Genomic DNA, 26,148 nt, shown 5'->3' with positions numbered 1-26,148 from the left:
CCAAACTGAGAGGTACAGGATCCGGCCAAATAGGATTCCAGAACGCCACAGACTCAAACTGAGAGGTACAGGATCCGGCCAAATAGGGTTCCAGAACGCAACAGACCCAAACTGAGAGGTACAGGATCCGGCCAAATAGGATTCCAGAACGCCACAGACTCAAACTGAGAGGTACAGGATCCGGCCAAATAGGATTCCAGAACGCCACAGACTCAAACTGAGAGGTACAGGATCCGGCCAAATAGGATTCCAGAACGCAACAGTCCAAAACTGAGAGGTACAGGATCCGGCCAAATAGGATTCCAGAACACAACAGACTCCAACTGAGAGGTACAGGATCCGGCCAAATAGGATTCCAGAACGCCACAGACTCAAACTGAGAGGTACAGGATCCGGCCAAATAGGATTCCAGAACGCAACAGACCAAAACTGAGAGGTACAGGATCCGGCCAAATAGGATTCCAGAACACAACAGTCCAAAACTGAGAGGTACAGGATCCGGCCAAATAGGATTCCAGAACGCAACAGTCCAAAACTGAGAGGTACAGGATCCGGCCAAATAGGATTCCAGAACGCAACAGACTCAAACTGAGAGGTACAGGATACAGCCTGGAATCAAACCAGGGTCTGTAATGACGCCTCTAGCACTGAGACCCACTGCGCCACTCGGGAGTTTGTGCTTTAGCCAACTCCAAAGCAGTCATTGTCAAACCAAACTTCATTCGTTTTTTATTTTTTTATTTTTTTACTAATTTGACATGACAATGAGTGACATTGGAGTTGGTATGATAGCACAAACCGACTGGCACTCAGGCTAGGCCAAAGTAGTGGCAAATATATATATACACTACATGGTCAAAAGTATGTGGACACCCCTTCAAATTAGTGGATTCTGCCATTTCAGCCACACCCATTGCTGACAGGGGTATAAAATCGAGCACACAGCCATGCAATCTCCATAGACAAACATTGGCAGTAGAATGGTCTCACTGAAGAGCCCAGTGACTTTAAACGTGACACCGTCTTAGGACCTTTGCAACAAGTCAGTTCGTCAAATTTCTGCCCTACACACACACATGCGTCACTCAGGAGCCTAGATCAGCACTACTATTCTTGACTGGGCTAGCTGAGGAACGCTCAACTCCGTTCTCTGTACATACTGGGTACTGGGCTAGCTGAGGAACGCTCAACTCCGTTCTCTGTACATACTGGGTACTGGGCTAGCTGAGGAACGCTCAACTCCGTTCTCTGTACATACTGGGTACTGGGCTAGCTGAGGAACGCTCAACTCCGTTCTCTGTACATACTGGGTACTATGCTAGCTGAGGAACGCTCAACTCCGTTCTCTGTACATACTGGGTACTGGGCTAGCTGAGGAACGCTCAACTCCGTTCTCTTATATCAACGAGGAGTTGAGTTTTGATAACTGGTCGAGAGATTTGATAGCAACATTGAGTCACCATCAGTCAATTCTTGTAAAAATGTAAATTCTGAAAATGCTTACCTGTACCTGCTCTATTTACACAAAAGTATGTGGACACCCCTTCAAATTAGTGGATTCGGCTATTTCAGCCACACCCGTTGCTGACAGGTATATAAAATTGAGCACACAGCCATGCAATCTCCATAGACAAACATTGGCAGTAGAATGGCCTTACTGAAGAGCTCAGTGACTTTAAACGTGGCACAGGATGCCACCTTTCCAACAAGTCAGTTTGTCAGATTTCTGCCCTGCTAGAGCTGCCCCAGTCAACTGTAAGTGCTGTTATTGTGAAGTGGAAATGTCTAGGAGCATCAACGGTGATAGGCCACATAAGCTCATAGAACTGGACCGCCGAGTGCTAAAGTGCGTAGTGTATAAAAATCCTCTGACCTCGGTTGCAACACTCACTACCGAGGCCCAAACTGCCTCTGGAAGCAATGTCAGCACAAGAACTGTTCTTCGGGAGCTTCGTGAAATGGGTTTCCATGGCCAAGCAGCCGCACACAAGCATAAGATCACCATGCGCAATGCCAAGCGTCGGCTGGAGCAGTGGAAACGTGTTCTCTGGAGTGATGAATCACGCTTCACCATCTGGCAGTCTGAAGGACGAATCTGGGTTTGGCGGATGCCAGGAGAACGCCACTTGCCCCAATGCACAGTGCTAACTGTAAAGTTTGGTGGCGGAGGAATAATGGTCTGGAGCTGTTCTTCATGGTTCGGGCTGGGCCCCTTAGTTCCAGTGAAGGGAAATCTTAATGCTACAGCATGCAATTACATTCTAGACGATTCTGTGCTTCCAACTTTGTGGCAACAGTTTGGAGAAGGCCCTTTCCTGTTTCAGCATGACAATGCCCCCATGCACAAAGCGAGGTCCATACAGAAATGGTTTGTTGAGATCGGTGTGGAAGAACTTGACTGGCCTGCACAGAGCCCTGACCTCAACTCCATCGAACACCTTTGGGATGAATTGGAACGTCGACTGCGAGCCAGGTCTAATCGCCCAACATCGGTTTAATCGCCCAACATCAGTGCCCGACCTCACTAATGCTCGTGTCTGAATGGAAGCAAATCCCAACACCAATGTTTCAACATCTAGTGGAAAGCCTTCCCAGAAGAGTGGAGGCTGTTATAGCAGCAAAGGGGGGACCAACTCCATATTAATGCCCATGACTTTGGAATGAGATGTTGGACGAGCAGGTGTCCACATACTTTTAGAAACACTTCAAATAAGGGCTGTGTTTCGTGTAGGCTTACCCTGGCGGGATGTTTTGATAACCATGTTTTGAGACTGGTCCCGTGCGGCTCAGTTGGCAGAGTATGGCACTTGCAACACCAGGATTGTGGGTCCGATTCCCACGGGGCAACAGTATGAAGAAGTATGAAAATGTATTTACCCACAACTGTAAGTCGCTCTAGATAAGAGCATCTGCTGTGTGACTAAAAGATAAAAATGTGAATCTCTGTCAGACAAGGTGACTTTAATCAATATATTCAGCTCTTGTTTTTTTATAATGGGTATTATGACTCATACTGTGGTACTCTGTGTGTATGTAGTAAGTAGTACGAGCAAATCCAAATGAGGAAAAAGTCAGTGGTTTGTATTCGATAAAAGTTTGAGTTTGAGCTCCGCGCGGAAGGACCACGGTTGTACAGGACAAACATAAGTACAGCTGTCAGAATATATATTTTTTTATAAGAATTGACTGATGGTGACTCAATGTTGTTGCTAGAAAATTCCGCAACCAGTTAACAAAACTCAACTCCTCCGTCGATATAAGAAAAGGGAGTTTGTCACGGCTGTCTGAAGGATCGGACCAAAATGCAGCGTGTTCGTAGTTCCACATATTTATTTATTCCGTGAAACTAAATGCAATACATAAATTTACTTGAAACACAAAAAAAAAAAAAACTGTGACGCAGAGAGGAAAACACACTACTCAAAAGATAATCACCCACAAACACAGGTGGGACAAACATCAACATAAATATGACCTCCAATTAGAGGTAACGAGGATCAGCTGCCTGCAATTGGAGATCAACCCAAACAATCCCAACATAGAAATAGACAAACTAGAACTTAAACATAGAAATAGACAACATAGAAAACCCACACAAAACACCCCCTGTCACGCCCTGACCACTCTACTATAGAAAATAACAACTTACTATGGTCAGGACGTGACAGCGTTGAGCGTTCCTCAGCAACCCCAGAGCATGTATCCAGTCACAGTGTAGGAGTGCAGATCTAGGATCAGTTTTGCCTTTTAATAAATCAGAATGAATAAGAGGGAACCTGACCCTAGATCAGCACTCCTCCTTTTTTCTATAGTACCTGGATAATTTCTCCCAAGGGATGATCCCAATCCAGAATACAGTATATTTCATGCATAAAGAGAAACATTCAAAATAGATTGTTTGCCCTACAACACCGTGGTGTCCTGAGTTCAGGTGAGCATAGCCAAACTGGTAGTGTCTACACAGCACACCAGTGAACAGGCTGTAGTGGTCTACTTAGACTATTTAAATAATCCTCTTATCCTGTCTGTAAGCACCAGCCAGGCTACAGTAGGATTCTATCCAGCCACTGTTCAGATTGATCTCTTCCTGTTCCAGAACAGACAACCACTCAGCAAACCACAACAAAAGCAGAGTGTTTGTTTGTTTTGGGGGAGTCTGTGGCATGGATATATGAAACATCAATATGCACCTTCCTTTCTTGGGTTACTGTATCGATAAAGCAGTGGAAGAAGCTTTGGTTCTTAAGATGTTTGAAAGCGGAACCAAGAAGTGGTTTGTCAAGAAGCAAAAAATACAGAAACCTGCGAGGTTCGTTGCCAGGAGAACCTACAGCCGTAAGAAAAAGAAATGGGCGGCGAAGATTCTGAAACGGAACCGAGAGAGGATTCTGAATGAGCTGGATGTAAACAACGTGCTGCCGTACCTGGTGTACGACAAGGTGTTCTCTCTAGGGGAGCACAAGGAGATACTAGAGCAGGACTCCAGAAAAAAGAGAGTAGAGGTGTTCCTGGACCAGTTGTCCTTGAAGGGACCTTCTGGGTTGTCTGCTTTCTGTTCTGTGCTGGAGGAAGTTTGTCCCCACCTGCTGACCTGCTTCCTGTTGGACTGTGAAGGTACAGACACTGTGTGTGTGTGTGTGTGTGTGTGTGTGTGTGTGTGTGTGTGTGTGTGTGTGTGTGTGTGTACACGTGAGTACCAGAGGTCGTCACAAGAATAGAAGAGGTCCTCATAGACTAGAATAGATGTGGCCATGCAGGTTATTGGTCATCAGTATTGTAACGAAACACTTTCCAGTAAGCCAAGACAATGCCTCCTGCTAAGAACCAGCAAAAATATCCTCTTAACTCTGAATGGTTGAGAAGATTATGTTGCTCCTAACTAGCCAGCCAGCGCTACACACCACTGAGGGACAACATATGAGCTCAGTATGGCTACTGTCTAGTCTACTACAGTCACAACCTAGTCTGGTTAATGTTACCTGTTATTACACTGTAATAGCAACTGCGCTGTTCAAAAGGAGATGGAGAATGGATATGAGTTCAGTTTATTTTATGCTGACATTTTTATTTTATTTTTCATTACTCATAAACATGCTTTATTCACCTCATTCCTCATTACTCAGACAGAAATGAATTACGGGGAATGAAATCCAAAAGGTACAAACAGTATGGTATTTTGTTTATCATACATAGAGTTCTATAAAGTATTCACAGAATTCAGCATCTTTCCCCAATACTCCTCCCTCACTCAGTTAAAAACTGCAAATGTACAGTCTTCCCTCTATTACACTTCAAGCTGTAGTTTTAGTGGTTGAATATTGTTTGATAGACTAACCCCTCCTCCTTCCACAGATGGTCCCCCTGAGCGAGGCAGCAGCAGGAAGGGGTCCCAGGAGCCCCTGTTATGTCCTCCCATGTACACAGACCCCATGTATGACTCCAGGTAAAACACATACCTCTCTCCTCCTAAACTCCCTCCCTCTCTCCATTCACTCTGTTCTCAATTGTTCCCGCTGTTTTATTTCAGAGTCTTCAGCACAAGCGTTTTCAAAACTCCAAAACGTCTTGGGCATCCTTAATTTCTAGCTAGGTATTTATTTCTAGATATGTATGCATTTCATCGTCTTAATGGTGACAGTCTTTGTTGAACCACTGGTTCCCTGGTTGGTTTCACAAACAGGAAGTAGATGTTTTAATCATGTCTACATAATTATGGCTGTGATTAGTCAGTATTAATTCAAGACAGGGATATTGTTAGCTCTCCATAATTTTTGTTGTATTTATGTATTTCTTATCTCAAGAGTAAGAGAGTAGAGGACAGCTGGTTCTCTGTCAGTGACTAACCTGCATGTAACATTGATAATAGACTGCAGATAATCTCAGCAATCCAGAACTGAAAATTTCACGTTAACTGTGGCGACCCGTCATTCAGGGCAGGTGGGACAGAGCCCCCACCTGTTTAGCTATAAGAAGCTATAAAAATAAATATATATGTTTTGGTTTTTTTGTTGCCTGTTTTGCATGTTCTTTGGGGATTAATACGTGTCACAAATCAGCTTGCAAACAATATAAAAACAAATGTTGAGTTTATAAGGCTGTATACAAACACAGTCTCTTTTTTTGCTTTCAGCTATGTTTTTGTTGTTGTTGTAAAGGCAGTAAATGAGGCTGAATTAACAGTTTTTCTGCCTGACAAAGCTCCGCTGATAGCCAGGTGTAGCGATGGTAAGGACTCCATGGTGCTGAAAACAAAGCTCTGCTGTTGGGACAGCTTTATGAAGGCCCTAACAGTTTGTGGGCACCGTTTGTCACCGTTATAGTGAAATTAATGTATTTGTTTAGTGTTGTGTTGTGGCTTTGCTGGCATGCATCTAAATAAATGTGGAGTTTGCCCCACCAATATTTACATGCTAAAATGGCCACCTCACATTAACTATACCATCTACATAGTCTGTCCACAAGAGGTTAGACTGCAGAAGATGGAATTGCAATTCCACAATGAACAACAGCAAAAACAGAGCCTTCATAAAGTATTCAGACCCCTTGACTTTTTCCACAGTTTGTTTACTTTACAGCCTTATTCTAAAATTGATTAATTAAAAACAAATTCTCAATCTACACACAATATACCCCATAATGAAAAAGCGAAAACAGGTTTTTCAATTTTCTGCACATTTATAAAAAATAAAAACAGAAAAACCTTATTTACATAAGTATTCAGACCCTTTGCTTTGAGACTCTAAATTGAGCTCAGGTGCATCCTATTTCAATTGATCATCCTTGAGATATTTCTACAAATGATTGGAGTCCACCTGTGGTCAATTCAATTGATTGGAGATGATTTGGAAAGACACACACCTGTCTATATAAGGTCCCACAGTTGACAGTGCATGTCAGAGCAAAAACCAAGCCATGAGGACAAAGGAATTGCCTGTAGAGCTCAGAGACAGGATTGTGTCGAGGCACAGATCTGGGGAAGAGTACCAAAAAACTTCTGCATAATTTTTTGGGGCATTTTATTAGCATCCCCATTAGCTGTTGCAAAAGAAGCAGCTACTCTTCCTGGGGACCACACAAAACATGAAACATAATACAGAATTACATAATACAGAACATTAATAGACAATAACAGCTCAAGGACAGAACTACATACATAAAAAAATTTTTTTTTAAAAGGCACACAGTCTACATATCAATACATATGCAAACTATTTAGGTCAAATAGGGGAGAGGCGTTGTGCCATGAGGTGTTGCTTTATCTGTTTTTTAAACCAGGTTTGTTGTTCATTTGAGCAATATGAGATGGAACGGAGTTCCATGCAATAATGGCTCTATATAATACTCTACGCTTTATTGAATTTGTTCTGGATTTGGGGACTGTGAAAAGACCCCTGGTGGCATGTCTGGTGGTGTAAGTGTGTGTGTCAGAGCTGTGTGTAATTTGACTATTTTCAACACATGAATGTTTCTTATAAAAACAAGAAGTGACGCATTCAGTCTCTCCTCAACTCATAGCCAAGAGAGACTGGCATGCATAGTGTTAATATCAGCTCTCTGATTACAATGAAGAGCAAGACGTGCTGCTCTGTTCTGGACCAGCTGCAGCTTAACTAGGTCTTTCTTTGCAGCACTTCACCACATGACTGGACAACAATCAAGATAAGACAAAACTGGAGCCGGCAGGACCTGCTTTGTGGAGTGTGGTGTCAAAAAAGTAGAGCATCTCTTTATTACAGACAGAACTCTCCCCGTCTCTACAACCATTGAATCTATATGTTTTGACCATGACAGTTTACAATCTAATGTAACACCAAGTCATTTAGTCTCCTCAACTTGTTCAACAGCCACACCATTCATTACCAGACTCAGCTGAGGTCTAGAACATAGGGAATGATTTGTACCAAATACAATGCTCTTAGTTTTAGAGATGTTCAGGACCAGTTTATTACTGGCCACCCATTCCAAAACAGACTGCAACTCTTTGTTAAGGGTTTCAGTGACTTCACTAGCTGTGGTTGCTGATGCGTATATGGTTGAATCATCAGCATACACGGACACATGTGCTTTGTTTAAAAGCCATAACACAAAAGTGTTTTCAACAACCGGTTATGGTCAATAATATCAAAGGCTGCACTGAAATCTAACAGTACAGCTCCCACAATATTCTTATTATCAATTTCTTTCAACCAATCATCAGTCATTTGTGCCAGTGCAGTACATGTTGAGTGCCCTTCTCTGAAAGTCTATTAATTTGTTTACAGAGAATAGCATTGTATTTGATCAAACACAATTCTTTCCAACAGTTTGCTAAGAGCTGGCAGCAAGCGGATAGGTCTGCTGTTAGAACCAGTAAAGGCTGCTTTACCACTCTTGGGTAAAGAAATTACTTTAAATTCCCTCCAGGCCTGAGGACAAAGACTTTCCTCTAGGCTCAGATTAAAGATATGACAGATAGGAGTGGCTATAGAGTCAGCCACCATCCTCAGTAGCTTTCCATCTAAGTTGTCAATGCCAGGAGGTTTGTCATTATTGACCGATAACAATACTTTTTCCATCTCTTTCACACTAACTTTACAAAATTCAAACTTGCAATGCTTTTCTTTCATTACTTGTTTTTTTTTTAATGTATGAATACAATTTCTCACTGTTCGTTGTTGGCATTTCCTGCCTAAGTTTGCCCACTTTGCCAATGAAGTAATCATTAAAATAATTGTCAACATCAAATGGTTTTGTGATGAATAAGCCATCTGATTCGATGAAAGATGGAGTTGAATTTGTCTTTCTGCCTACAACGTTTTTCTTCCAATCAACTTTATATCATTGATCTTGGCATCATAATACAGGTTTTTCTTTCTTTTTTTTCCGCATAAATTCTCAATTTGCTGTTAGATGTGCAGCCAGACTTATTAGCCAATCCTTTTGTCCCATCTCTTTCAACCATTCAGTTTTTCAATTCCTCATCAATCCATGGAGCCTTAACAGTTCTAACAGTCAGTTTCTTAACAGGTGCATGTTTATCAATAATTGGAAGAAGCAATGTCATAAATTCATCAAGTGCAGCATCTGGATGCTCCTTATTAATCACATCAGAACAACAAATATTTTAACATCATCCACATAAAAGTTACAGCTAAATCTATTGTGTGATCTCTTATACACTATTTTATGCCCAGCTTTTGGGAACTTTGGCCTTCCTGGATATAGCCACAATATTGTGATCACTGCATCCAATGGGTACCGATACAGTTTTAGAACAAAGTTCAACAGTATTAGTAAAAATGTGATCGATACATGTGGATAATCTTGTCCCTGTAGTGTTTGTAAACACCCTGGTAGGTTGATTAATAACCTGAACAAGATTACAGAAACTGGTTACAGTGAGAAGCTTCGTCTTGAGCAGATCGCATTGAAGGTCCCCAAGAACACAGTGGCCTCCATCATTCTTAAATGGAAGAAGTTTGGAACCACCAAGACATATCCTAGAGCTGGCCGACCGTCCAAACTAAGCAATCAGGGGAGAAGAGCCTTGGTCAGAGAGGTGACCAAGAACCCGATGGTCACTCTGACAGAGCTCCAGAGTTCCTCTGTGGAGATGGGAGAACTTTCCAGAAGGACAACCATCTCTGCAGCACTCTACCAATCAGACCTTTATGGTAGAGTGGCCAGACGGAAGCCACTCCTCAGTAAAAGGCACAGGACAGCCCACTTTTAGCCATTCTTAACTGGCTACGAAACTATTGCAGCTCTGTGGGTGTAACATGTATTTACCAATTATGATACCTTCTGGAAACACAACTCGTTTTATAAGGAAGATGGGATCCACCCAAATGGGCTTGGGTTCATGGATCCTTTCACAGCATTATAAGGCTGCGTTGAGACAATGACTTATAAATGACCCAAGCCCATCTCAGTTAATCCCTACCGTTGTGTCACTGAGTTGTCATAATGCTTCAGCAAATGTACATTATCCCAGGGGAGCTGGAAGACACAATGTAAGGAACCTAATTTATGTCCCTATAACTGCCCTGAATGCCTCTGCTGAACCTACAGCTATTGTATGCAGTAATCATGAGCCTATGAATCAGAGTTATACTGTTAGCACTGAGGTGATGTGCCCTAGTAGGAAGTCCACTGTGTGCAGCTCACCCTGCACTAACATCAATAACCCAAGCATGTCTACTTCTGCTAAGCTTCCCAGTAAAGCAAGAAAAACAATCAAGCATCCCAGAAAAGTGTTAAAAAATAGTCCACGTTAACATATGCAGCTTAAGAAACAAGGTTCATAAAATCAATAATTTGCTAGTAACGGATGACATTTATATTCTGACAATCTCTGAAACTCACTGTACCGATTGGCAAACGTTCTGCAAACTGAGAAATCATGTGACTAAACTGAATAAAAAGAAGAAGAAACTACACTATGAAACCAAGATAAATGACATAAATAATGAAAAGTGTTGGTGCACCTTAAATAAAATTTGGGGAAAAAAGGCAAACACAGCTCCATCATTTATTGAATCAGATGACTCATTCATTACAAAACCCACTGATATTGCCAACTATTTTAATGATTTTTTCATTGGCAAGATTAGCAAACTTAGGCATGACATGCCAGCAACAAACGCTGACACTACACATCCAAGTATACCTGACCAATTTATGAAAGACAAGCATTGTCATTTTGAATTCCGTAAAGTAAGTGTGGAAGAGGTGAACCAATTATAGTTGTCTATCAACAATGACAAGCCACCGGGGTCTGACAATCTGGATGGAAAATTACTGAGGATAATAGCAGACAATATTGCCACTCCTATTTGCCAAATCTTTATTTTAAGCCTACAAGAAATTGTGTGCCCTCAGGCCAGGAGGGAAGCTAAATGTATTCCCCTACCTAAGAATAGTAAAGCCTATTTAAGTGTCTCAATTAGCCGACAAATCAGCCTGTTACCAACTCTTAGTAAATGTTTGGAAAAAGTTGTGTTTGAGCAGATACAATGCTATTTTACAGTAAAGAAATTGACAACAGACTTTCAGCATTCAACACCCCCTGCTATAATGTGGATAAAGAGTTACTTGTCTAACAGAACACAGAGGGTGTTCTTTAATGGAAGCCTCTCCAACATAATCCAGGTAGAATCAGGAATTCCTCAGGGCAGCTGTCTAGGCTCCTTATTTTTTTCAATCTTTACTAATGACATGTCACTGGCTTTGAGTAAAGCCAGTGTCTATGTATGCAGATGACTCAACACTATACACATCAGCTACTACAGCAAGTGAAATCACTGCAACACTTAACAAACAGCTGCAGTTAGTTTCAGAATAGGTGGCAAGGAATAACTTATCCCTAAACATGTAAAAAAAAACTAAAAGCATTGTATTTGGGACAAATCATTCACTAAACCACAACTAAATCTTTTAATAAATAATGTTGAAATTGAGCAAGTTGAGGAGACTAAACTGCTTGGAGTTACCCTGGATTGTAAACGGTCATGGTCAAAACATATTGATACAACAGTAGCTAAGATGGAGAGAAGTCTGTCCATAATAAAGCGCTGCTCTACCTTCTTAACAGCACTATCAACAAGGCAGGTCCTACAGGCCCTAGTTTTGTTGCACCTGGACTACTGTTCAGTCATGTGGTCAGGTGCCACAAAGAGAGACTTAGGAAAATTGCAATTGGCTCAGAACAGGGTGGCACGGCTGGCCCTTGGATTTACTTAGAGAGGTAACATTAATAATATTCATGTCAATAAGAAGAAGAGACTTGCTTGGGACAAGAAACACGAGCAGTGGATTTTAGACCAGTGGAAATCTGTCCTTTGGACTGACGAGTCCAAATTTGCGATTTTTGGTTCTAACCTCCGTGTCTTTGTAAGACGCAGAGTAGGTGAATGGATGATCTCCACATGTGTGGTTCCCACCGTAAAGCATGGAGGAGGAGGTGTGATGGTGTGGGGGGCTTTGCTAGTGACACTGTCTGTGATTTATTAAGAATTCAAGGCACGCTTAACCAGCATGGCTACCACAGCATTCTACAGCGATACACCATCCCATCTGGTTTGCTCTAAGTAGGTGTGTCCAAAGTTTTGACTGGTACTGTATGTGGTAGTAGATGGCACACACTTAATATGTTGTGAAATGTGTTATGAATGTATTTTAATGTTTTTAAAATGTGTAACTTCCTTAATTTAGCTGGACCCCAGGAAGAGTGTCTTGGCAGCAACTAATGGAGATTCATAATAAATAGAAAAACAAATACAGCCTGCTTAGAGTTTACCAAAAGGCACCTAAAGACTCTCAGACCATGAGAAACAAGATTACCTGGTCTGATGAAACCAAGATTGAACTCTTTGACCTGAATGCCAAGCATCACGTCTGGAAGAAACCTGGTACCATCCCTACGGTGAAGCATGGTGGTGGCAGCATCATGCTGTGGGGATGTTTTTCAGCGGCAGGGACTGGGAGACTAGTCAGGATTGAGGGAAAGATGGAGCAATGTACAGAGAGATCCTTGATAAAAACCTGCTCCAGAGCTCTCAGAACCTCAGACTGGGACGAAGGTTCACCTTCCAACAGGACAACGACCCTAAGCACATAGCCAAGACAACGCAGGAGTGTCTTCGGGACAAGTCTCTGAATGTCCTTGTGTGGCCCAGCCAGAGCCTGGACTTGAACCCGATCAAACATTTCTGGAGAGACCTGAAAATAGCTGTGTCGCAACGCTTCCCATCCAACCTGACAGAGCTTGAGAGGATCTTGAGAGGATCTGCAGAGAAGAATGGGAGAAACTCCCCAAATACAGGTGTGCCAAGCTTGTAGCGTCATACCCAAGAAGACTCAAGGCTGTAATCGCTGCCAAAGGTGCTTCAAGAAAGTGCTGAGTAAAGGGTCTGAATACTTATGTAAATGTGATATTTTTATTTTATAAATTTGCAAACATTTCTAAAAGCCTGTTTTTACTTTGTCATTATATTGTGTGTAGATTGATGAGGGGAAAAAATGATTTAATCAATTGTAGAATAAAGCTGTAACATAACAAAATGTGGAAAAAGTCAAGGGGTCTGAATACTTTCCGAATGCACTGTATACTGACAAATATAAATCCTTAGCTATGGTATATCATTGATATCATGGTGATATTATATATTATGATAGTGTCTATGAGTGGAGAGTGGATCTTTCTAGCCAGCGAGCCAGTGGAGAATAGTCCTGGAAGGCTACTGCTCTTGTCTGGGAGTGTATCGTCATTGATGATATATCTCTGTGCCTGTTGGACCCCTGGAGGGCACTCCCCTTCGCTGGGCGCATATAGTGAAGGAGGAGGGAGGGCAGGGAGGGAGGAAGTGGTGCAGGGGGGGCAGGCAGGAGGGCAGGCAGGAAGGGAGGGCAGGCAGGAAGAGGGAGGGGACTGTTGAGAGGTCGAGGAGTGAGACAGGGAGGAGGAGCCCTGAAGTGAAGGGACCTAGGGCCTGGAAAGCAGGCAGAGGGAGGGAGGGAGGTAGGTATTGCTCCCCAGACCGTTAAGGAGGTCTCCTCTTCTATGTCTGCCAGCCAAGTCAGCTCTAAGACAGCCGTGTCCCAGTAGTCTGGCCCTGAGCTTGGAACTAGCACTGACACACACACAGCCACACACACACACAGCCACACACACGCAGAGCTAGGAGAAAGTGACACACTGAGAGAGACAGCTAGGCTGACAGAAACAGACCAACACACACACACACACACACACACACACACACACACACACACACACACACACACACACACACACACACACACACACACACACACACACACACAGCCCCAGCTGAAAACAGCCCACCACCAGAATGCACACTGAACCTCCACAAGGGATGCAGTACTACGCTAACAAGACTATGTAAGTCATCTTATTTCTGTTCATAATAAACCCTTTCACTGTGCTTCCCTGGTGACCTAAAGGCTATAGGCATTAGTGTGACCAGACATTGCTGTGATGAGTTTCTATATAGGCTACTGGTAACCAAGGAATGGTTGCTTTTTGGTATGTGTGTTACATGTCCACATGGCCGGTGGAAAAGTGAGGTGACAAAATAAGTCCGATTTGGATTGAATTCTTTTTGTTTTTAGCATAATATTTGCAAAATACACGGCTGTGCTTCTCCGATGCACTCTAGGTGTGTCTATGTGGTGCGTTGGTGTGACTGTGTCTGTGTGGTGTGTTGGTGTGGTGTGTTGGTGTGTTGGTGTGTCTGTATGGTGCGTTGGTGTGGTGTGTTGGTGAGTTGGTGTGTCTGTGTGGTGTGTTGGTGTGGTGTGTTGGTGTGGTGTGTTGGTGTGGTGTGTTGGTGTGTTGGTGTGTCTGTGTGGTGTGTTATGTCGGTGTGGTGTGTTGGTGTGGTGTGTCTGTGTGGTGTGTTGGTGTGTCTGTGTGGTGTGTCGGTGTGGTGTGTCGGTGTGGTGTGTCGGTGTGGTGTGTTGGTGTGGTGTGTTGGTGTGGTGTGTTGGTGTGACTGTGTGGTGTGTTGGTGTGGTGTGTTGGTGTGTTGGTGTGTTTCTGTGTTGGTGTGTCTGTGTTGGTGTGTCTGTGTTGGTGTGTCTGTGTTGGTGTGTCTGTGTTGGTGTGTTTCTGTGTTGGTGTGTCGGTGTGGTGTGTCGGTGTGGTGTGTCGGTGTGGTGTGTCGGTGTGGTGTGTTGGTGTGGTGTGTTGGTGTGTTTCTGTGTGGTGTGTCTGTGTGGTGTGTTGGTGTGTCTGTGTGGTGTGTCTGTGTGGTGTGTTGGTGTGTTTCTGTGTTGGTGTGGTGTGTTTCTGTGTTGGTGTGGTGTGTTGGTGTGTCTGTGTGGTGTGTTGGTGTGTTTCTGTGTTGGTGTGGTGTGTTGGTGTGTCTGTGTGGTGTATTGGTGTGTCTGTGTGGCGTGTTGGTGTGTTTCTGTGTTGGTGTGTCTGTGTGGTGTGTTGGTGTGTTTCTGTGTTGGTGTGTCTGTGTGGTGTGTTGGTGTGTTTCTGTGTTGGTGTGGTGTGTTGGTGTGTCTGTGTGGTGTGTTGGTGTGTTTCTGTGTTGGTGTGGTGTGTTTCTGTGTTGGTGTGGTGTGTTGGTGTGTCTGTGTGGTGTGTTGGTGTGTTTCTGTGTTGGTGTGGTGTGTTGGTGTGTCTGTGTGGTGTGTTGGTGTGTCTGTGTGGTGGTGTGTCTGTGTGGTGTGTTGGTGTGTTTCTGTGTTGGTGTGGTGTGTTGGTGTGTCTGTGTGGTGTGTTGGTGTGTTTCTGTGTTGGTGTGGTGTGTTGGTGTGTCTGTGTGATGTGTTGGTGTGTCTGTGTGGTGTGTTTCTGTGTTGGTGTGGTGTGTTGGTGTGTCTGTGTGGTGTGTTTCTGTGTCTGTGTGGTGTGTTGGTGTGTCTGTGTGGTGTGTTTCTGTGTTGGTGTGGTGTGTTGGTGTGGTGTGTTGACGTTATGGCTACTGATAAGGCACGGAGTGATCGGTATGTTATTGCCAGTAGAATGTGAGGTGGTGAAACCCGTTTCTAGCTTCATGGTGTTTCTGGTGTTGTGCTAAAAGATCCCTGCTAGTGGGGTAATGTGGGTTGATTTAGGGGTATGTTTGACACACAGACACAAACTAAATGACCAAAGTATGTGGACACACGCTCGTCAAACATCTCATTCCAAACTCATGGGTATTACAATGGAGCATCCACTCTTCTGCGAAGGCTTTCCACTAGATGTTGGAACATTGCTGAGGGGACTTGCTTCCATTCAGCCACAAGAGCATTTAGTGAGGTTGGGCACTGATGTCGGCCGATTAGGCCTGGCTCGCAATCGGCGTTCCAGTTCATCCGAAAGGTGTTCAATGAAGTTTAGGTCAGGGCTCTGTATGCTTTGTGCACAGGAGCATTGTCATTCAAACAGAAAAGGGCCTTCCTCAAACTGTTACCACAAAGTTGGAAGCTCAGAATTGTCTAGAACGTCACTGTATGCTGTAGCTTTAAGATTTCCCTTCACTGGAACTAAGGGGCCTAGCCAGAACCATGGAAAACAGCCCAGACCATTATTCCTCCTCCACCAAACTTTACAGTTGGCACTATTCATTGGGGCATAGTGTTCTCCTGGCATCCACCAAACCCAGATTTGTCCGTTGGACTGCCATAAGGTTAAGCGTGATTCATCACTCCAGAGAACGCGTGTCTCCACTGCTCCAGAGTCCAAAGGCGGCGAGCTTTACACCACTCCAGCCGACGCTTGGCATTGCGCATGGTGATCTTAGGCTTGTGTGCGGCTGCTCGGCCATGGAACCCCATTTCATGAAGCTCCCGAAGAACAGTTCTTGTGCTGACGTTGCTTCCAGAGGCAGTTTAGAACTCAGTAGTGTGTTGCAACCGAGGACAGAGGATTTTTACGTGCTACGTGCTTCAGCACTCGGTGGTTCTGTTCTGTGAGCTTGTGTGGTCTACTTCGCGGCTGAGCCGTTGTTGCTCCAAATATCCACTTCACATTAACAGCACTTAGTGGTACGTGGCAGCTCTAGCAGCGCAGAAATTTGTAGAACTGACTTGTTGGAAAGGTGGCATCCGATGACGGTGCCACATTGAATGTCACTGAGCTCTTCAGTAAGGCCATTCTACTGCCCATGTTTGTCTATGGAGATTCCATGGCTGTGTGCTCGATTTTATACACCTGTCAGCAACGGGTGTGGCTGAAATAGCCGAATACACTCATTTGAAGGGCTGTCCACATACACTATATATACAAAAGTATCTCATACAGAGTAGCAGCGTGTAGTGCTGGCATGGGGGATTGTTGGTAAACCTGAGTGAAATGTCTTTTTTGTTAATTTTTGTGTTTATTCTATCTATCTTCTATCTTATTGGATCTAGGACAGCCAGTGCCTCCAGACATTGGTGCTTGACTTTTCAATGTGTGTAAATGCATGTGTGTGTGTGTACACGTTGTTTGACAGAGTGTAGGTCTAAACATATTATACACACACGCTAACTATATTGTCGACACCAGGTATTCCCAAACTGGTGTACCCCTGCAATGCCGTCGGGGGTACGCCAAATAAAAATGTGATTCGCATAAAAAATTCACATAAAAAAAAAAATAAATGTTAATATTTTTTTTCAACTTTTCTTTTCTTCACATTTTCAAACAGTCCATATACATTTTCCAACGGGGCTGTACATTTGGGTGAGATTTTTTTGCTCACCGAAGTAGCCTCGTTTCACTGCCCCCCCAAAAATTAAACCTTCTAGTGTTCAGCGAAATAACAACACAATGTCAAATACAGGTAGCCTAGTCAAATAATTAACATCCAATCACATTAACCGTCACTCTCTAGCGGGAATTCCACTAACGGTCCGTATGGAGCCAAACATAGCTGCTGCTCATGTTGGTATCTGTACTGATGGCGCAAAAGCCATGACAGGGAGACATAGTGGAGTGGTAACGCGCATGCAAGCAGTTGCTCCCGACGCCACTTGGGTACACTGAAGCATTCATGAGAGGTTCTTCCTACCAAGGGAATGCCTGACAGCTTGAAAGACGTTTTGGACACTACAGTGAAAATGGTTAACTTTGTTAAAGCAAGGCCCCTGAACTCTCATATACACTGCTCCAAAAAATAAAGGGAACACTTAAACAACACAATGTAACTCCAAGTCAATCACACTTCTGTGAAATCAAACTGTCCACTTAGGAAGCAACACTGATTGACAATAAATTTCACATGCTGTTGTGCAAATGGAATAGACAACAGGTGGAAATTATAGGCAATTAGCAAGACACCCCCAATAAAGGAGTGGTTCTGCAGGTGGGGACCACAGACAATTTCTCAGTTCCTATGCTTCCTGGATGATGTTTTGGTCACTTTTGAATGCTGGCGGTGCTTTCACTCTAGTGGTAGCATGAGACGGAGTCTACAACCCACACAAGTGGCTCAGGTAGTGCAGCTCATCCAGGATGGCACATCAATGCGAGCTGTGGCAAGAAGGTTTGCTGTGTCTGTCAGCATAGTGTCCAGAGCATGGAGGCGCTACCAGGAGACAGGCCAGTACATCAGGAGACGTGGAGGAGGCCGTAGGAGGGCAACAACCCAGCAGCAGGACCGCTACCTCCGCCTTTGTGCAAGGAGGAGCAGGAGAAGCACTGTCAGAGCCCTGCAAAATGACCTCCAGCAGGCCACAAATGTGCATGCGTCTGCTCAAACGGTCAGAAACAGACTCCATGAGGGTGGTATGAGGGCCCGACGTCCACAGGTGGGGGTTGTGCTTACAGCCCAACACCGTGTAGGACGTTTGGCATTTGCCAGAGAACACCAAGATTGGCAAATTCGCCACTGGCGCCCTGTGCGCTTCACAGATGAAAGCAGGTTCACACTGAGCACGTGACAGACGTGACAGAGTCTGGAGACGCCATGGAGAACGTTCTGCTGCCTGCAACATCCTCCAGCATGACCGGTTTGGCGGTGGGTCAGTCATGGTGTGGGGTGGCATTTCTTTGGGGGGCCGCACAGCCCTTCATGTGCTCGCCAGAGGTAGCCTGACTGCCATTAGGTACCGAGATGAGATCCTCAGACCCCTTGTGAGACCATATGCTGGTGCGGTTGGCCCTGGGTTCCTCCTAATGCAAGACAATGCTAGACCTCATGTGGCTGGAGTGTGTCAGCAGTTCCTGCAAGAGGAAGGCATTGATGCTATGGACTGGCCCGCCCGTTCCCCAGACCTGAATCCAATTGAGCACATCTGGGACATCATGTCTCGCTCCATCCACCAACGCCACGTTGCACCACAGACTGTCCAGGAGTTGGCGGATGCTTTAGTCCAGGTCTGGGAGGAGATCCCTCAGGAGACCATCCGCCACCTCACCAGGAGCATGCCCAGGCATTGTAGGGAGGTCATACAGGCACGTGGAGGCCACACACACTACTGAGCCTCATTTTGATTTGTTTTAAGGACATTACATCAAAGTTGGATCAGCCTGTAGTGTGGTTTTCCACTTTAATTTTGAGTGTGACTCCAAATCCAGACCTCCATGGGTTGATAAATTGGATTTCCATTGATTATTTTTGTGTGATTTTGTTGTGAGCACATTCAACTATGTAAAGAAAAAAGTATTTAATAAGATTATTTCTTTCATTCAGATCTAGGATGTGTTGTTTAAGTGTTCCATTTATTTTTTTGAGCAGTATATTTTCTGCACTATGCAATGATATGGGCAGCGACCATGTAACGCTTTTACAACATACAGAAAGAAGTGCGCTGGTTATCAAGGGGCAAAGTATTGACATGTTTTTTTTTTTAATTGAAAGATGAGCTTAAAATTTTCTTTACTGACCATCATTTTCACTTGTCTGACCACTTGCATGACGAGTTTCTCACACGACTGGCCTGTCTGGGTGATGTTTTTTTCTCACCTGAACGATCTGAATCTAGGATTACAGGGACTTTCCGCAAATATATTTAATGGGGACAAAATTGAGGCTATGATTAAGAAGTTGGAGCTCTTCTCTGTCTGCATTAACAAAGACAACACACAGGTCATTCCATCATTGTATCATTTTTTGTGTGCAAATGAACTCAAGCTTACGGACAATGTCAAATGTGATATAGCGAAGCACCTGAGTGAGTTCGGGTGCGCAATTCCGCAGGTACTTTCCCGAAACGGAAGACACAAACAACTGGATTCGTTATCCCTTTCATGCCCTGCCTCCAGTCCACTTACCGATATCTGAACAAGAGAGCCTCATCGAAATTGCAACAAGCGGTTCTGTGAAAATGGAATTGAATCAGAAGCCACTGCCAGATTTCTGGATTGGGCTGCGCTCAGAGTGTCTTGCCTTGGCAAATCGTGCTGTTAAGACACTGATGCCCTTTGCAACCACGTACCTATGTGAGAGTGGGTTCTCAGCCGTCACTAGCATGAAAACTAAATACAGGCACAGACTGTGTGTGGAAAATGATTTAAGACTGAGACTCTCTCCAATACAACCCAACATTGCAGAGTTATGTGCATCCTTTCAAGCACAGCCTTCTCCTTAACCTGTGGTGAGTTATTCACAATTTTTGATGAACAAATAAGGTTTTATGTGTAAGATGGTTAAATAATGAGCAAAATGATTGATTATTATTATATTATTATTTGTGACCTGGTCCTATAAGAGCTCTATGTCACTTCCCACGAACCAGGTTGAGACAAAAACTCATTCTTATGATTAATAAATGTATCGTATTGTGTGTCTGTGGCAGGCTTACAATGATGGCAAAAAACAACATTTGAGAGTGCGCTGACCCTGGTGCTAGAGGGGGTACAGCTGGAGGTTGAATGTTTGAAGGGGTACGGGACTATAACAAGTTTGGGCACCACTGGTCTACACCATAGAAATATAAAGTTAATCAATGACATATACATTTTAAATAAAAAAAATTAAAAACTCAACTTGCTTTTTCTTCTTGAAGGCTACACTTCCTAGAACACTGTAGTGTCAGATTGATTGGGCTGTGTAGTGTCAGATTGATTGGGCTGTGTAGTGTCAGATTGATTGGGCTGTGTATTGTCAGATTGATTGGGCTGTGTAGTGTCAGATTGATTGGGCTGTGTAGTGTCAGATTGATTGGGCTGTGTAGTGTCAGATTGATTGGGCTGTGTAGTGTCAGATTGATTGGGCTGTGTATTGTCAGATTGATTGGGCTGTGTAGTGTCAGATTGATTGGGCTGTGTAGTGTCAGATTGATTGGGCTGTGTAGTGTCAGATTGATTGGGCTGTGTAGTGTCAGATTGATTGGGCTGTGTATTGTCAGATTGATTGGGCTGTGTAGTGTCAGATTGATTGGGCTGTGTAGTGTCAGATTGATTGGGCTGTGTAGTGTCAGATTGATTGGGCTGTGTAGTGTCAGAATGATTGGGCTGTGTAGTGTCAGATTGATTGTAGTTTTCAGTGGGATGCCAGCTGTGTGTTTGTGTGCGAGCAGTGAAGTACTCAAATGTCATATTTTTGTATTTTTCCCCAATTGGTAGTTACAGTCTTGTCCCATCGCTGCATCTCCCGTGTGGACTCTGGAGAGGCGAAGGTTGAGAGCCACACTGCTTGCTTAACCCAGAAACCAGCCACACAAATGTGTCGGAGGAAACACCGTCTAACTGGCGACTGTGTCAGCGTGCATGTGCCCGGCCCGCCACAGGAGTCGCTAGAGCGCGATGGGACAAGGACATGCCATCTGGCCAAAACCCTCCCTTAACGATGTTGGGCCAACTGTGCGTCGCCTCACTGGTCTCCCGGTCGCGGCCGGCTGTGACACTGCCCGGGATTGAACTCTGATATGTAGTGACACCTTAGACCTGCTGCGTCACTCGGGAGGCCCTCAAATGTCAAACTTGAGTAAAAGATACCTTCATAGAAAAAGACTCAAGTAAAAGTTACCCAGTAAAATACTACTTCAGTAAAAGTATATACTTATTTCCCTCATTAAAATGCTAATCATTTTATAACATTTTTGACATGCGTTTTTCTGGATTTTTTTGTTGTTATTCTGTCTCTCACTGTTCATATAAACCTACCATTAAAATTATAGACGGATCATTTCTTTGTCAGTGGGCAAACGTACAAAATCAGCAGGGGATCAAATACTTTTTTCCCCCACTGTAAGTATCAAAAGTAAAAGCATGAATAAATTCAAATTCCTTATACAAACCAGATGGCACAATTTTCTTGCGTTTTTATTTTTATTTATAGATAGCCAGGGGGACACTCCATCAGTGACATTCATTAACAAACAAAAGCCTTTGTGTTTAGTGAGTCTCCAGATCAGAGGCAGTAGAGATTACCAGGGATGTTCTCTGTTTAGTGAGTCCGCCAGATCAGAGGCAGTAGAGATTACCAGGGATGTTCTCTGTTTAGTGAGTCCGCCAGATCAGAGGCAGTAGGGATGACCAGAGATGTTCTCTGTTTAGTGAGTCCGCCAGATCAGAAGCAGTAGGGATGACCAGGGATGTTCTCTGTTTAGTGAGTCTGCCAGATCAGAGGCAGTAGGGATGACCAGGGATGTTCTCTGTTTAGTGAGTCTGCCAGATCAGAGGCAGTAGGGATGGCCAGGGATGTTCTCTGTTTAGTGAGTTCGCCAGATCAGAGGCAGTAGAGATTACCAGGGATGTTCTCTGTTTAGTGAGTCCACCAGATCAGAGGCAGTAGAGATTACCAGGGATGTTCTCTGTTTAGTGAGTCCGCCAGATCAGAGGCAGTAGAGATGACCAGGGATGTTCTCTTGATAAGTGTGTGAATGGGACCATTGTCCTGTCCGGCTAAGCATTCAAAATGTAAGGGAAAATATGGACTAAAAAGTACATTATTTTCTTTAGAAATGTAGTGAAGTAAAAGTAAAAGTTGTCAAAAATATAAATAGTAAAGTAAAGTACAGATACCCCAAAAAACTACTTAAGTAGAAATACTTTGAAGAACTACCTAAGTATTTTATACCACTGTGTTTTATACCACTGTATTTTATACCACTACTCCTGCCCAGTAACTAGAATATGCATATAATTATTGGCTTTGGATAGAAAACACTCCAAAGTTTCTAAAACTGTTTGAATGGTGTCTGTGAGTATAACAGAACTCAAATGGCAGGTCAAAACCTGAGAGATTCCTTTACAGGAAGTGGCCTGTCTGACCATTTATTGTCTTTCTTTGACATCTCATTCCATTACAAAGGATCTCTGCGGTAACGTGACACTTCCCACGGCTCCAATAGGCTCTCAGAGCCCGGGAAAAACCTGAATGTCGTCATTCCAGCCCCAGGCTGAAACACATTATCGCCTTTCTCAAGTGGCCGATCAAGGGACTGTGGGCTTAGGCGCGTGCACTGGCTGCCCCCGTCTTTGTGATTTTTCCTCTGTTTACCGAAAAGGAGATTCCCGGTCGGATTATATTATCGCTTTTTTACGAGATAAATTGCATAAAAATTGATTTTAAACAGCGGTTGACATGCTTCGAAGTACGGTAATGGAATATTTAGACATTTTTTGTCACGAATTGCGCCATGCGAGCGACCCTGATTTACCATTTCGGATAGTTTCTGGAACGCACGAACAAAACGCCGCTATTCGGATATAACGATGGATTATTTTGGACCAAACCAACATTTGTTATTGAAGTAGCAGTCCTGGGAGTGCATTCTGACGAAGACAACAAAAGGTAATCAAACTTTTGTAATAGTAAATCTGATTTTGGTGAAGGCTAAACTTGCCGGGTGTCTAAATAGCTAGCCCGTGATGGCTGGGCTATGTACTTAGAATATTGCAAAATGTGCTTTCACCAAAAAGCTATTTTAAAATCGGACATATCGAGTGCATAGAGGAGTTCTGTATCTATAATTCTTAAAATAATTGTTATGCTTTTTGTGAACGTTTATTGTGAGTAATTTAGTAAATTGTTAGTAAATTCCCCGGAAGTTTGCGGGGGGTATGCTAGTTCTGAACGTCACATGCTAATGTAAAAAGCTGTTTTTTGATATAAATATGAACTTGATTGAACAAAACATGCATGTATTGTATAACATAATGTCCTAGGGTTGTCATCTGATGAAGATCATCAAAGGTTAGTGCTGCATTTAGCTGTCTTCTGGGTTTTTGTGACATTATATGCTAGCTTGAAAAATGGGTGTCTGATTATTTCTGGCTGGGTACTCTGCTGACATAATCTAATGTTTTGTTTTCGTTGTAAAGCCTTTTTGAAATCGGACAGTGTGGTTAGATTAACGAGAGTCTTGTCTTTAAATAGCTGTAAAATAGTCATATGTTTGAGAAATTGAAGTAATAGGATTTTTAAGGTATTTGAAAATCGCGCCACTGGATTACACTGGCTGTTACGTAGGTGGGACGATTACGTCCCGCCTAGCCCATAGAGGTTAAACAATTTAAAGGCCCACTGGGAATGTGATGAAAGAAATAAAAGCTGAAATAAATCAATCATTCTCTACTATTATTCTGACATTTCACATTGTTAAAATAAAGTGGTGATCCTAACTGACCTTAAACAGGGACTTTTTACTAGGATTAAATGTCAGGAATTGTGAAAAACTGAGTTTAAATGTATTTGGATAATGTGTATGTAAACTTCCGACTTCAACTGTAGGTGTTTTGACAGCAGATATAGAGAAAATGATGCTCCATAGACCTATTTAAAGGGCAATTGATTTAGATTTTGTCCCAAAATGGAACCAAAGCCGGGTAAATTCCATTCCAGTCCATTAAGGAAGTCCACAGAAATTCCTATTCCAATTCTCTTCAATTGGGAAAAATTGAAATTGGATTTACTTTCTGAATTGACCAATTGACCAAAAAATACATTTTTGGACACAGACTATCTATATGCACTTAATGGTCCTCCGTACAAGTGCCATGCTCTACCAAATGACCCACACGGCACTTCTGAGAAAATCCTTTCTGTTTTAGCTGATGTCACCCGGGCTAGTGGAAATTGTGGTAGTATCAACATGGCTTGACAGACAACATAAATTCTGTAGTTTCAGTCCTCCTGTGTGATACACTATATACAATGCCAAGAGTGTACAAAGCTGTCATCAAGGCAAAGGGTGGCTACTTTGAATAATCTCAAATATAACATATTTTGATTTGTTTAGCACTTTTTTGGTTACTACATGAGTCCATATGTGTTATTTCATAGTTTTGATGTCTTCACTATTATTCTACAATGTAGAAAATAGTTATTTTTTTAAAATAATAACAAAAACCCTTGAATGAGTAGGTGTGTCCAAACGTTTGACTGGTACTGTACATACATAATCATATATGTACTATACATATATAATCTCTAGGCTACTTTCAGAGTTGAATCATTTAAATACCAGGTTTTGGAAAGAAGTGCCTCTGGCATTCTGAATCAAACTAGGAACCTTTCAATTAACTCACATACTGTAGGTTTGGAACTGTTAAAACTCACTTTAGATACCCTGGAATGATGTCTGGGGTCTTTGAAGGAAGGAACATGTACCGTAGCAGTATAACTGATCATGTGAGATATCATTCCTCCCAGAAAAGGATGGCAAACCCCCAGAGCACGGGTAGGGTTGCATCCTGGGCGGGGGATTCACTTATCTCTTGCATATTCCCTCGTAATTCCAGAAATGCAAGGAATTATGGAAAAGTAGGTAAATTGGTGGGTTAAAACCTAGTGCAGGAAACACCTAAATAGCATCATGAGTGAGTAAACGCCATTCCAAACATACAAAAGGTGAATAAACTGAGTTTCCCCAGGAAGGGATATTACCGTATACATCTGTATCTACACACACACACACATTATTTCTTAACCTTCATTTAACTAGGCAAATCAGTTAAGAACAAATTCTTATTTACAATGACAGCCTACCAGGGAACAGTGGGTTAACTGCCTTGTTCAGGGGCAGAACAACAGATGTGTACCTTGTCAGCTCGGGGATTCAATCCAGCAACCTTCCGGTTACTAGTCCAACGCTCTAACCACTAGACTACCTGCCGCCCCTATAAGTCACTACGCTCGCTTGCTCCTTGTGACATAAGTGGGGCAAATGAAAATCTGGCAGCAGGAGAGATTAGCTGGAGCTCTCTGTGTGTGTGTGTGTGTGTGTGTGTGTGTGTGTGTGTGTGTGTGTGTGTGTGTGTGTGTGTGTGTGTGTGTGTGTGTGTACACGTGAGTACCAGAGGTCCTCACAAGAATAGTAAACTAAAAAAAAATCTGAAAAGTGAGGACATTCACTTGGAAAAAGGCTATTTTAGACTTAGGGGTTAGGTTTAGGCTTAGGGGTTAGGTTAGGCTTAGGGGTTAGGTTTAGGCTTAGGGGTTAGGTTTAGGCTTAGGGGTTAGGTTTAGGCTTAGGGGTTAGGTTTAGGCTTAGGGGTTAGGTTTAGGCTTAGGGGTTAGGTTTAGGCTTAGGGGTTAGGTTAGGCTTAGGGGTTAGGTTTAGGCTTAGGGGTTAGGTTAGGCTTAGGGGTTAGGTTAGGCTTAGGGGTTAGGTTTAGGCTTAGGGATTAGGTTAGGCTTAGGGGTTAGGTTTAGGCTTAGGGGTTAGGTTTAGGCTTAGGGGTTAGGTTAGGCTTAGGGGTTAGGTTTAGGCTTAGGGATTAGGTTAGGCTTAGGGGTTAGGTTTAGGCTTAGGTTTATGGATAGGGAAAATAGGGTT

Source organism: Salmo salar, chromosome ssa23 (assembly GCF_905237065.1).
Source record: "Salmo salar chromosome ssa23, Ssal_v3.1, whole genome shotgun sequence".
NCBI classification, from domain to species: domain Eukaryota; kingdom Metazoa; phylum Chordata; class Actinopteri; order Salmoniformes; family Salmonidae; genus Salmo; species Salmo salar.
The sequence above is the reverse complement of the archived record's forward strand: the minus strand, read 5'-3'. Positions refer to the sequence as shown.